Source organism: Aquila chrysaetos, chromosome 2 (genome assembly GCF_900496995.4).
Source record: "Aquila chrysaetos chrysaetos chromosome 2, bAquChr1.4, whole genome shotgun sequence".
Taxonomy (NCBI): domain Eukaryota; kingdom Metazoa; phylum Chordata; class Aves; order Accipitriformes; family Accipitridae; genus Aquila; species Aquila chrysaetos.
In genome coordinates, this window is record NC_044005.1 from 47,263,709 (window position 1) to 47,276,869 (window position 13,161).

The following is a 13,161-nucleotide window of genomic DNA, read 5'->3' on the forward strand; positions in this document are numbered from 1 at the left end:
CCTTTCTGTACCCCTTTTTGTCTCTCATATACAAATATTGTGAAAGACTGTCGTGCACTGAGCTCCTGGGGCAAGGAGGAGACCATTTTCCCGTGATTTGGTGACTTTCATCTTTTCCTGCAGAGGAAAATACCCCCAAATTCCAGCACATAGAAACCGAAGTATCTGCAACAAATGTTAATGGAGGCAGCGCGCACGCAGTAGGCTCAAATGACCCAAATATAAATCGTGGCAAAAGTTAAAAGGCTGTAAGCAGCGTCTTCCCCTCATCTCGAGATGCTTTAACATCCTGCCGATTTCACAGGCGCTTAAAATCAAAGAGGATTCCCCTCACGTCAGCCTGAGGCCGAGCTAAGCAAGGCGCTGGACCTTCCTCTTGTACCCTCTCCAGCAGGATGAAGGGCGCTCTCAGCGGCATTCGAAGCCGCGGTCTCTCCCCAGAGCCCGCGCAGGGATGTGCAGCGGCATCAATCATTTACCTTCCTTTCGTTGCTCCTCTGCTCTCGCAGCGTGTCAGCAAGCAGCCGCGGTGACGGCAGCGTTCACCTTTCTCGGTGCCTTCACCTGTCCGCGGGCGGACGGCTTCACGTGGTTCTGGCACGCTCTGACCGGGTCTGAGGGTGCGGAATTTTGCGGCTGCTGTCGGATCCAGGAAAGCACTAACCGCCGCCTGTCCCTTGGCGTGCTTGCGACCGTCGCATTTACCCAAAGCAATCTTCTTAAGAGAACGTGCTGGTTAATCTCAGTAGTGGGAACAAAATGTAACACGAGAGAAAAAATATTTTGGATGCATCAGAAGAGCTACGTGCATGACTAGCTTACCTGAAGCTTTCATTTTCTAGGAAGGGACAGCTTCCTCAGGCAGGCTGGTGGATATTAAGAGATGTCAATCTCTTGCCCTCCAGCATCTCAGCTGAATGCAGACTTTAAAACTCTTTATAATCATCTTTATCGTCACTGCCATGGCAAGCTTTTACAACTTGGCCAGAAAGGAGGAAAGGTGAACCTCCCATTTAATTGCTTTTTAACGCCCCTGAAATGTTTACATAGATGGAGGTGCCTCGTTATCTCCTGTTCTTGCTCGTTTCCTCAACAGCACGCTATTAAACTGTGATTACATTCTAAAGCAAACATTGATAATCAGATAAATATGTAGCATTTATACGGTACTGTACGTAGGAGAGCTGCGGAGAAAAAAGAGAAGAAGTAGGCATGAACGAAAACGGGTGTGAGAGGGGTTGTGTGCCTTCCGCGGAAGACTGGCACTCCATGGCGGAGCAGAACGCATGCTGGAGATACTGGGGAGCGATGGGAGAGGAAGGTGAACTCAACTGCTGGACTTTGGACAGGGAGATTAATGGGTGGGGTGGGATGGTAAGCAATTTCAAAATACTGTAATAACATTATATATTCTGTTATGTGTAAGTATGTATTATTTTAATCACATTCATATATGTTGTTTCATAACATATATTATATGCCTTGGAATTATACTTTTTTACCTTCTCTGGCAATGATACATTCAGACGTGCGCCTCATCTTTCTACCAGAGAACATGCAAAATGAAAAGGGGTTTTCAGAGCCACATTAAGAAAATGTTTTCTCTGAGGTTTGTTCTGTTTCCGCCCTTTGATCTTCTGTGTGTCGTCTTTTGTTTTTTTTTCCTCACCTACTTCCTTGTTGCTTTACATCATTCTTCTCTTTGTTTTTTCTCTCCTTACAACAATTTCCATTTTCCAGTCTCTAGTTTTCACTTATATATGAAATATATATGAAATATTTTTTATAATGAAACTGTTTAAAATTAATCACCATTAGTCTTTAGCATTAATACGGAAGGATCATGAATGAAGAGCTGATGGTGTTACAAGTTTAGGAGACATTGTTTGACATTCTTTTTCAAAGTTAGTCAGGGGTCTCTTGGTTTGTTAAAGTTGGGATATTTTTGGAAATGTATCTTTAGAAACTCAAACGCTTGAAATGCACATTTGAGAATAACACATAACATTTTCAGGCTCTGCAGTGCAAGCCTCCTAGTTTCAAGAAATATGATTAATCTGGCCATCAGTCAGGATTTTCCTCTCTTCTTTCTTCTCAATCTCCTCACGCCAGTGCATGTGGAGATAACCTTATGATAAGTTATGGACTCATCTGATAACAAAGTGTTATCATTATACCTTTGACTTCCATTCCCGCACGCTGCCCACTAATCCATGTACGCTGGAATCACTGCCGATCTCTGCACAGTTTTCAGCAGGTTCTCCAGAGGAAAAATAATGTACTTGTGAAATCAATGAAATGTGCTTTTTTCCTCAGAGGAAAAGAAAAAAAATTACTATTCTTGTCCCACAGCTGCCCTGGTCTTTGGTGGAGGACAGAGGCAATCATAGGCTTGTATCATGCCCATGACAGAAGGACGGGGCATGCTTAATGAAAATTTCACACTGGAACAGTGGTTTAATCGCATGGACCCTCAGGTACCAACCCTGGGAGGTTTCTGTGGGCCAGATACCCAGCGGATAATAAAGTGTCTGAAATCGAGTCCATTTGTTGGTTTACGCCAGAGAAGCAATTGATCCTGGATTTTCTGTTTCTCGCTCTGTAGAGTCGGGCTTGAGTCACTAACAGACCTTAGCTTTACAAATGAAGGGGTACAGCAACTAGCCCCCACCCGGCTTAAAAAATTCTCAGTGTTTTTCAGAAAAAGGCGTCCAGATATCCCAGGGGAACACAGCGAACGCCTAAACACGTCCTGAGCCGTACAGCCTTTTATCGGCATGCATTAAAGCGCTACCTAGCAGGCTTATAAACACCTAACCGCTGCCTCCAGCCGTGCACAGCTTCCCCCCCCCCCCCCCCCCCATTCGTCCCAGTGTAATCTGATTTTCTCGCCCAGTTCCTCCGTGGCACAGCCGCTTCTCCCGGAGAGCGGCAGCCCCCGCCCCGCAGCTCCTCCGCGCCAGCAGGCGGCGCTGTGCCCCCGCAGATGCGGCCGGCCGCCCCTGCAGATGCGGCCGGGGCGCCCCCGTGGCGGTTGCCGGCTTCTGTGAGGAGACGGCGGTGTCGGCCGCGGTGGTCCCTGTTCCCGCCAACAGCACCGCGCCCGGCCTTTATTAAACGGTTCCCGTGCGGTGTCGAGAACCGTGTTGGGCTGCCGTCTGGGGAAAAAAAAAAAACGTTACACGTGGGCCGTTCCAAGCGACGCCGGCCGGAAAATGAGATTAGAGGAATAAAGTTGGTTACCACCAGCCCGCCTGCCGCCATTTTTTCCAGGTTGCTGCCTTTGGGTGTGTAATAGCAGCCCCCCCCCCCCCGACTGTTCACCCTGCTACGGTGTGTAGGAACTTCAGAGGATCCTTTTAAATGATCTGTGAACCTGTTAATAATGCTCGCTCTGTTCTGTAGTTCGGAAGCTACCATAGCCCCGACAAAGCATTTGTGCCTTGCATGTTAACTATAGTTAATTGGTGCTATTATTTGGAGCCCAGAATGCTTGCCTGCCTTTCCACACAGGCAAGGCTGTGTCAAGATCGAAGACTCAGCCCTTGCCAGAGTCAGTTTGATACTCTGTGTGGAACACTCGCGCAGCAGTAATAGAGAGGAAACATTGCAAAGGGTGGAAAAATGTGACTGTGAAATACAATATTTGGCAAGAAGACTTAAAAATGGACGTAGCGTCTACAAATTGTTCAGCTCAAAGAGCGTCTGTGGAAGGGGGACAGATGACTGTGTTATACCGAGTTTATTCTACTTCTGTTGAAAAGTTCCACATGTATACAATGCTGGTGAGGGCAAATTAATGGGACAGATAATGAGTACTCTATCCTCCTTGTGAAAAGATATAAAATGATTGGGATGTTTATTTTCTACAGGCTGAAGTTTGGATGCATTGTGCCTCTCTGCTAGCGTGGTCATCATCGACTTGCCATGCCGTGATCCCTTCTACCTCCTGGGACATTTCAACATGAGCCCGCTGCTTCTGTGGGCTCACTCAGGGCAGGTTTCATCTCCGAATTCTGACTCCAAGCATCTGTATTTCCATGCTGCCAGTTTAGGGTCAGTGTACTGGAGCAGGACAGCAGTAGCCCAGCTGCACCCACTGTTTACTTTCAGCCAGTTTCTAAACTCCTGGCAAGGAGGAGGTTCAGAGGCCCTTGGGAAGGCAGACTGGGAGGAGGATGTTTAGAAAGTTGTAATGAAATGGGCAAGGGGAGGTTGAAGAGTAAGGATATGGAAACTGCAACAGGAATTTATAGGAAACCCCCTGGAAGGGCCATGAAATACCAGCAGCTTCAGGACTGACTGTCATACCGACAAGGAGGAGGTCTTGGTCATCCAGGTACAAGAGCTAGAGATGAAGTGGTAGTGTGCTGCCACGCTGAAGTGCTCCCTTATGAGCACCAGGGAGGGAACCCCTTTCTCTACTTGTCTTTCTTTTAATTGTTGCTATTCATGTGATCATACATCAGTGCCATTAACTACTGTGATTCACTATGGGATTTTCTGTCCTGTCATTCTAGCCTGTATGTCACTAAAGGAATGACTGGGTTTGCTTTTCATACTTGTTGAAAAACCCTTTCACTTCTACACAATCATTAAAAAAGAAAGTTACTGGTTTTGAAAATGTTTTGAGTTAAACATGAGCATAATTGAAAAGCGGTAGTAATATTTTCAGGAAACTTTCCAAAGGAAAGTACCATAAAACACACCTTCCAAACATTGGAGTGTGGCTAGACATGAAACTTTTAATGCAATTTCATATGAATATTCATGGCATATTTCATGAAATATTCCCTGCCATTCTGATGAAGTATTTCCACAACTTGAATAAGATATAACTCTGGACTCACACGAAGCAGACCATACAAAATACTCGTCTAATGTTTTGTGAAATATTTCAAATAACTACATAAAATATTTGTGCTACTATCCATGAAGTATTCGCTCTCAATACCTTGTTAAAGTCTTGAAATTCATAGCAATAGTCATGGAATGTTACACAAAGCAAGCAGCACAGCCACAAGTTTAATCAAATGTAAGTATAAAATCACCAAAAGCGGGAACATAAGGCACCCTTGAGTACCTGTCCCAAGCAACTGTCACTTGGGAGAAGGAATTGTGCACTGCTACCTCCCAGCACTCATGCAGTATTTCCACCTTGTTCTCACAAGCATTGGGCAAAACTCGGCACTTTGAGCAACAGCAGGTAGCGCTCCATGGCATTTCCACTTACTACGAGGCAGCAGTATTTCCCCTTTTGACACTTGGATGCTTTCTAATGTTGTCCTTTAGCTACAAATAATTAAACAACTTCTTTCTAGCATGCATGTTATCAAGTAAAAGATTTAACAGGAACAGGTGACAGGAACAAATCAGCAGTTTTGTTGAATTTGAGTTTGAGAGTCCCTGGCATTATTGGTCAGGACTGTTTCTAGACCATCTGCATTCATATTAAGTCTGCCATTGTGCTCATCCAGGTATTGGAGCCCTAGGCGATGGTACCCATTTCTACTAACAGCCTCTGACACCTTGTGCAGGAGAAAGAGAGAACAGACATCCAACATTTCTTTTTTCAGACTCCCAACTGTGTGTGTACAAAGCGTTCAACAAGCTCTGAACGTTGGCCAACCTTGTAACATCCACTGACACTACCTTTTGAATGCCACAGCCCACCTCCAGCACAGAAGTCTGATCTGTCTGCACCGCACCGAGCTGGGGCGAACAGGAATGGCACGCTTACCCCCAGGAACTCTCGTGCTTGGGCAGGCGGCAGTGACTTTGAGCTGAACCGTGCACAGACATCCAAAAATTTGGTCTGTCTCACCTGGAAACTCGGTAGATGCTGGTGGTTGTCCCAGGACCTTCCCCACCGCTTGCCTCTTGCTTGATAAATTCAGAACCAGCATTTCAGCCATGGATGCTGACCCAGCTCCCACACTGAGCAGCCTGGCGTCCTGTGCCTTCCAGTGCTCCCGAGGCTGCTGCTGGTGAGACAGCTGTTGCCACCGCTTCCAAAAACATGCGAGAGCTGTTCCGCAGCACAGCGGCAGATTGGCAGTCCTAAAGCCACATGGCAGCAAGCTGCGAAAACTTCTCCGCAGCTTCTGTGTATTTGCAGTGGCATTTGCAATGGCATGGAGCACTGTTTTCGTCTATGCTGGCTGATAAGAGTGTGAAAATGACAGTGGCTGCGCAGAAGGAGCTAGACGGTGACAAGAGAGACAGAAGAATCGTGAGGATCTGAGGTTTGTTTTTAGCTGGTTTTGGCAATGTTCTCCAGAGGCACTTCAGAAAAATCCCAGCAGTGGAGGTGGAATACCTGGAATACTTGGAATATATGTTCAAAGTAGCACTTAATAATAAAAGGTCCCTGGCACCTGGATGAAATACTGTAGGCTGTAGCAGTGGCTCCATAGCTATGGAGACCACAGTCTGCAGCACTTACTGTGCTCCAAATCATATTTTGAAACAGGATCTCTGAGTAGCTCATCTCTTTCTGCTTGGAACTTGACTAGATTTGAATTAAATAGTATCCCTCTAACACTTCGAGCCACTCTAATGAGAAAAATCATCCTAAGTAGATTCAGGCCTTTATTACGCTGGAAAAAGTGTGATGGTAATTTCTATCTCCAATTACCCTAAAAAAGAAGCAAAATATTCTTTTCCCTTCTCTAATTTATTGAACTAGAGAAATTAGACTGCTAGAGAGAGGTTTTTTTCTGGCATAGCTCTAAGACTTTTGTTGTCATGGGGATGTCAATTAATGGGGTAGTTTGTTATGTTCTTAACCCAGCTGTGCCAGCTAAACTTTTGCATGCAGACCAGGTCTTACACTAATCTGAAAACTCACAAAAATAGGAACTGGGCTTTCTGTTTAATAAATTGTCTTCTGAAGACTACACTGTACGCCTTAATATTTTTCTCCTCCATACCATACTGTATTAAGTAAATGAGTGTGCAGGCATGTATTGTGTACATACAGATTGGAAGATGTAGTAAACCACACAGGTTTTCTAACTGCACACAGGGATAAACAATCTGAACTTTATTGGCATCGCTGGCTGTGTGCAGGTCCTGCAGGTGCATGTTGTAAGGTGCAGGCTGTTCCTGTGCTTTGTATGGTCTGTAAAGATACTCATGTATAACGTAATGCACACATATGTGCACATGCAAAATGTCCGGCATCATGCACGTGCCAAATATATAGGCATGTGTGTAATGCATGTCTGAGTGCATGATTACATATTTTGTGGGGTAAATACGAAATGTTTTATACTTTGTATACTCATTTGTCATAAATGGGTGGAAGTGTATAGAATTCCATGAAAAGATTTTAGGGTATGCAATGTGATGCGTACATGTCACTTAAAGCCCTGAAAGCATCTTTGTCAGCACATCTAACTATACTGCATTGGCAATTCTACCTTTCCCACTAAAAATATTTTTTAAATACTCAATAGAGTTCTCCCATGCCTACCAGGGAAGTTAGGATTGCTAAAGGACTGCAAAAAACCCTGGAGAGGAAGAGATATTACAGCATTTTCCTAGATGTTTTGCACTGGAGCTCTGCAGCTGTCTCCTCTACCCCAAGAACCTGTGCTCCTTGGAGCACATGAATATTCTGTGCTGAGTAGAAACCCTTGCTGTCTGCCAGCAAAATGTTGACAGTGCCCTTTGTTGGCTTCCCCGGGGAGTTCATGCAAATCACTTTGAAATACAACAAACCATAGGATCCCTAAATGCTTCTAAACAAGACCAAATTAGAAAAAGGCTTCACATTGAAAACATAATTTTCAATTAGTGTCTATTCAGTGGGAATGGGAATGGGGCGGGGGAGAGCTGGCATGTAAGATAAGCTGGGTTTGTTAACATGCTTTGAAAATGCTTGCTGGCTAGCATGCCTTTTTTCCCTTGCAAATGCTCACCTTGCTGTAATTTGGTGACATTTCCACAGTTGCAATATGCTCTGCTCTTGTATTTCAGATAGAAATGAACTCTGCCCAGCAGCAGGTAGTCTTGAGACAACCATCAGCAGACTGCGTTTATGTGTCATGTACACAGCCATGCGTTGCTGCACAGACTGAAAGCTGGGAAAGAAACAAGTTGTTTCTCTCCTCAGTCCATCCCTATTAGTATCAACCAGTGCATTTATGAGAGCACTGAACAGGGAAGCTGATGACTGAATGGCCAGAGACCAAGGTGACATCTCATTCCCTCCAGAACAGCACTGTGTGTCTTTGGTGTAAGTGCTGTGGGAGGTGGTTTTTCCTTGGATAGACAGTGCTAGTCTGCAGGAAAGGCACTGGGGACCCTTCACTACCTGACTGCATTGTGTCCGTATTCCTCTCTCCTAACAGAGGAAGAGGAGCAAGTTAGTTGCTGCTGCAGCTATAACTGCTAGAAGGAGAGACATGAAGTACATCATAATTAGCTACTGTTTCTTTTACCCCTTATTCTTTTATTCTCTCTACTCTCCAACATGTGGCAGCATTGAGTGTTTTTCCTAGTTTTACGAATAAGGGTGAATGTTCCTTGTCCTTTTCTCCCTGCTTTGGTTTGCTTACTTACGTTACATTGGCTTGGACCTCCTTTAGAAGACCTCCTTGTCTCATCTCATTTTCTCTTTCCCTTCTCACTTTGTTTTGTTTTGTTACTTGTTGTTGCTCTTGTTAGAAATTGTCCCTTCCCTGCCTTTAATCTCAGGAAATATGAGCCTTGCCACCTTTCGGCATGGCTGTGCCGTGATACTTGCCCAGTGTACGGCGTGGCCCATCCCCATGTCCATTTGTACATGCCGTGTAGGTTATCTGCCCTCTCTCTTACATTTCAGGGCACTATGCTTGAGATGCTCTTTCACATCTGTGTATCCCTGGGACCACAGGAACTCATTGGACCAGCACCTCTCAGCTCATCACCTGGCCAGCTGCGTGGTCCCTGCTCACCTCACCACAGCCTGCCCCTGAGATGAGGAGTGCTGCCTCAGGTCCATAGCATACTTCCTCACCTTCATTTTCTGTTCTGGCATCAGGGAGTGAGACGTTGATGGTATTTGTAATGATCGGGAGGATCAGCACAGCACTTGTTGGAATAAGCAGTCTAAAATTTCCTTTATTAAAGCGAAGGCCAGCTAGCATCTGGTATTTCTAGGGGTTTTCTGTCAAGACATGGAAGTTATAGGACACTCACTTACTAGTTACACCCACGGTGGTGGAAGCGTGAAGATTTTGTGACACTGTTATGAACACTGTACATGGTTGAGTTTCCCTGCTTTTTTTCAAAGGGAAAGAACTAATTAAAATATGTCACTAAGCAAGTGACGGGGAAATGTAGGGAATATACATATAATATTTATCAGGGAGTGAAAGAACTTTTGTGGGATATGTGATGAATACACTTCAGTGAAGACAAGGGGATGCCTTAATTTTTAATAGTGGAAGTGAGAACAAAAGAACCTGACAATGAAAAGTTTTTAAGAAAGTACTTTTAACTTTTTAAAACTTTTAAAAGCTTTTGAAGAAGGACGTAAAGATATATTTTAAGGATTTCTTAAAGAAATGTGAGTATTTAATAGGCTTGCCTAAGTTTGCCAAGTGCATTTGCACTCAGGTCTTCTTTCTGCAGTCAGTTTGACAAAAACCAGGCTATTTTGCTTTAGAAATACTTGCCTGTGTGCTTTTCGCCTCTACGTTTCTTGACCTACCTTAAAAGCGTACGCTCCCTGTACATGACTGGTTTGGGTCAATTTTGTGTGGGCCATAGAAACATGCAAGGGAACGGTTTCCTATCTGTCCAGTTCATTCCTATGAGAAAATACACTCAAATTTAACTTTCAGAAGTAGACAGGAATGTTGCAGAAAGGTTAGTCTACTGAGTATAAATATCAAGAAATTATTGTCATACACATACACAGAAATATCAGCATTGTATTTTGAGCAGAGTAAGTATAACAGGAATTTCCAGGCCATTACTGGAACACTCCAGATAAATTTAGCACTAAACTTCACTTTTCTAACTTCTTTTATTCTCCTAGATTTTCAGTTCCATCCTCTTCCTTGGCGTATCTGCCCTGTAAAAGCTGCCGAAACCAGGCTAGAAGTTTGTCACTTATTATTTTCTGCCAATACTTTAACTCTTAATTTACTTCTCACATTCCTTCTTTCTCTCACCTGTTCTCCAAAGCTCAGAGGCCAGAGGAACTCATTATGTACACCCTCTTGTTATCTTTAACATCTCTGACAAAATGCTACCTCAACTCTATAAACTGGCCATTGTCCTCTCTCCCTCAACATCTCCTCTGTAACATATTCCAAAGGAGCACCAGCTCTCTGTTGTAGTGCCTCTTTTGTCTCTGCATCCTCTAGAGAATCCCAAGCAACTGGTTCTGTAGTAAAATTATATCCTTTCATAATGGAAATCTGCAATTACAATACAATCTTACACATGCTATGGAAAACTGAGTATAATACACAGTAAAAGTGCAATATTCAATTCAGAACAATGTTACAGGCATCACGTTATCTCACGACAGTTTGGAAGAGGCACAGTGGCTTGGCCTCAATTCCCACTTTGTTTTTTTTCAAAAGGTGTGAACCAGTGACTAGTGAAGGTATCTGAGGGTGAGCAAAGTTTGTGGACTGGCTAAACTTTTTCCCTTACCAACTCACTCCTCTTGCCACTCTGAGTTTGTGACAATAGGGAGCCACTGAAACACCTTCTCAGCTTTTACCTAGTGCTGACCAAACCAGCCATTTCTCAGTCCAGACTGAACAAGCTCGATGAGAAGATCCGCTGCAGCTGTGGATCTCTTCCTCATTTGTTCGACGTGGCACTGAGAATTGCCTCATGTAGGGAACAAGAAGGGAGCAGCCCTCTTTAGCTTAGGAAACAGTCCGGGCTTCTGCTTCTGGCATGGGTTCAAATATCTTGATTATTTACTGCTTATAGTTTGGCTAATAATACAGTCTGGAGCATGAAGAGCTCTGGAAGAGAGACCTATGCTTCCACTATTAAGATACAGACAGAAATATCAACCACGGGCAAGGAAATAGCAAAAGGTTAAACTGCTTGACATGCACTCTATAGGAGTTTACAATACAGACTATTGCCTCATTAGTCTTACCGGTCCCAGCAAGCTATTCCAGCTAATCCCTTTCTCTTGCCATTGAAGTTGGCCCTTCCGGCAGCCAACGCAACTAGCAATGGGTTATTTATACGTAACTTGCAAAGGAGCAAGACAAAATTAAATGTCTGAATCATGAATTGAATGGAGACTTCCAAGTTTCTGGGAAACCTCTGTGGTTTTCTCAGAACTCTCCATGTCATAGATGAATGCCTCTGATATCCCGTGCAAAACAGGAATAAAATGGTCTGTTCTCTCTTCTGGATTTGTTTAGCCTTTCCTGGAGCCAACAGGCAGCCTAGTCAAATGTCATCTTGAATACACCTCAAGTGATATATAAAGGGGAATTTTCAACCAGTCTTGATTATTCAAGATCCATGGGCACTTTTTGACCACGCTGGTGCTCAAATCAAATCTAAGTTCTCATAGTCCCTCTTTATATGTGAAAGAGGAATGCGAATCTCTTGCAGCAGATATTCACATGTAACCCTCTCCCACCTGGATGCCAGAAAAGTTTGGAGTCAGAGATGAACTAAACCAAACTTTTGGGTTCATCCCTATTAAAAGCCTGTATAACTTCAATTGCATTTTTAATTGTAAACAGGCTGTGGGTTTTTCTGTGCTCTTCTGAACAGCTGCAGTGTTCTCCCCTGTGTTCGCTGCATTTCATTGGCAAGTCAAAGGATTTATGAAAGGGATTATATGACACTGTTGCCTGCGATAGCAGAGGACTGGACTCAATGACCTAGGCAGTGCCTGCCAATCCTATGTCCCTATTTTCCTGTGATTCCTGTAGAGTATGTAAATTATATTAGGATTGCTGGCATGAAAGCCACAATGCTAATCTTTTTTATTATTGCTCTATCCATTTTGAGCTGGCATATCCATATCACAGCGCTTGATTTTCTGTTGTCTTGCTGCTTATGCTGTCATTTAAACTAACCCATAAAGGGTGTCAGAACTCAGCTGAATCAGAATGGAAAAGCTTGAAGTTCATTTTGCACAGATGTAAAATGATTACCTAGGCAGGGGGAGTTCAGTCCCCCATGTACATATTTTGATACACCAAAGCTCCAAAGCCATTTTTTGGCTGTTGGCCTGTGAAGTGTCCTCTTTCAGTGATTTAACACTTCAAAGTATAGACACCCCTGTGCAAACAGGGGATTAGGATGTTCCAGGCAGAGGATTATAAATGCAGAAGAACTTTCACGCAATGAAGAGCTTCTTTGCAAGAGAATTACCATCGTAAATAAACACGCAGTTCTGAGAGCAAATGAACTAATGAAGTCTGGTTTCCTATGGTTTTGTATATTGTGGTTGGATTTTCTAGTGTCTGGTAATGTACAAACTGCAGGTAACGCATTTCAGACAGCTTTCTTCATGTGGACTATCTAATGTTGAGTGAGGATAATCATATCTCAAAACTCCTCATTTTCTCAGATCGGAAAAATACCAGGTAAGAGCAAAATTTACTTCCCAGCATTGCCACTGGGGCATACTAACCATGAGAAAGAAGCCGTAGCCTTTCCTCCCATCTGTCTGTTTATATGGCCTGGGACAGTGCACTACCATTTGATTCAGGAAGAAATGTGCTGCTATGTAGCCCATCTGTATCACAGCCCACAACCAGTTCTGCAGCTGTTTAGCTGGGAGAAGCTAATAATTTAGAGACAGGGCTGCACATACTTTCTATGAGATGTTGGCTGCTCTTACAAGTGCTTTTATAAAGCATGCTCTGCCTGCTTTCTGTCACCCTCGAACTCATCACAGAATAAACATTTTTTTGTAATGATGAGGGTGTAATAAAGCACCCGTGACCCACTCAGACACGTGAATCTTCAGCATGGCTCTAAATAACTCTTCAGCTCTTTCATTATATTAAGGTCCCAAAGTGGGCATTTTGTTGGCCTCTGTGGAGTAGGGAAAATTAGATTGCTTTACACCGTGTGGCTATTTTATTATAATAAATGCATTGAAGATTGAGCTCTTTAATTAATATCTGGAGAAGAAAGGGAAGGATCTACTATTGAAGCCCTTGGGCC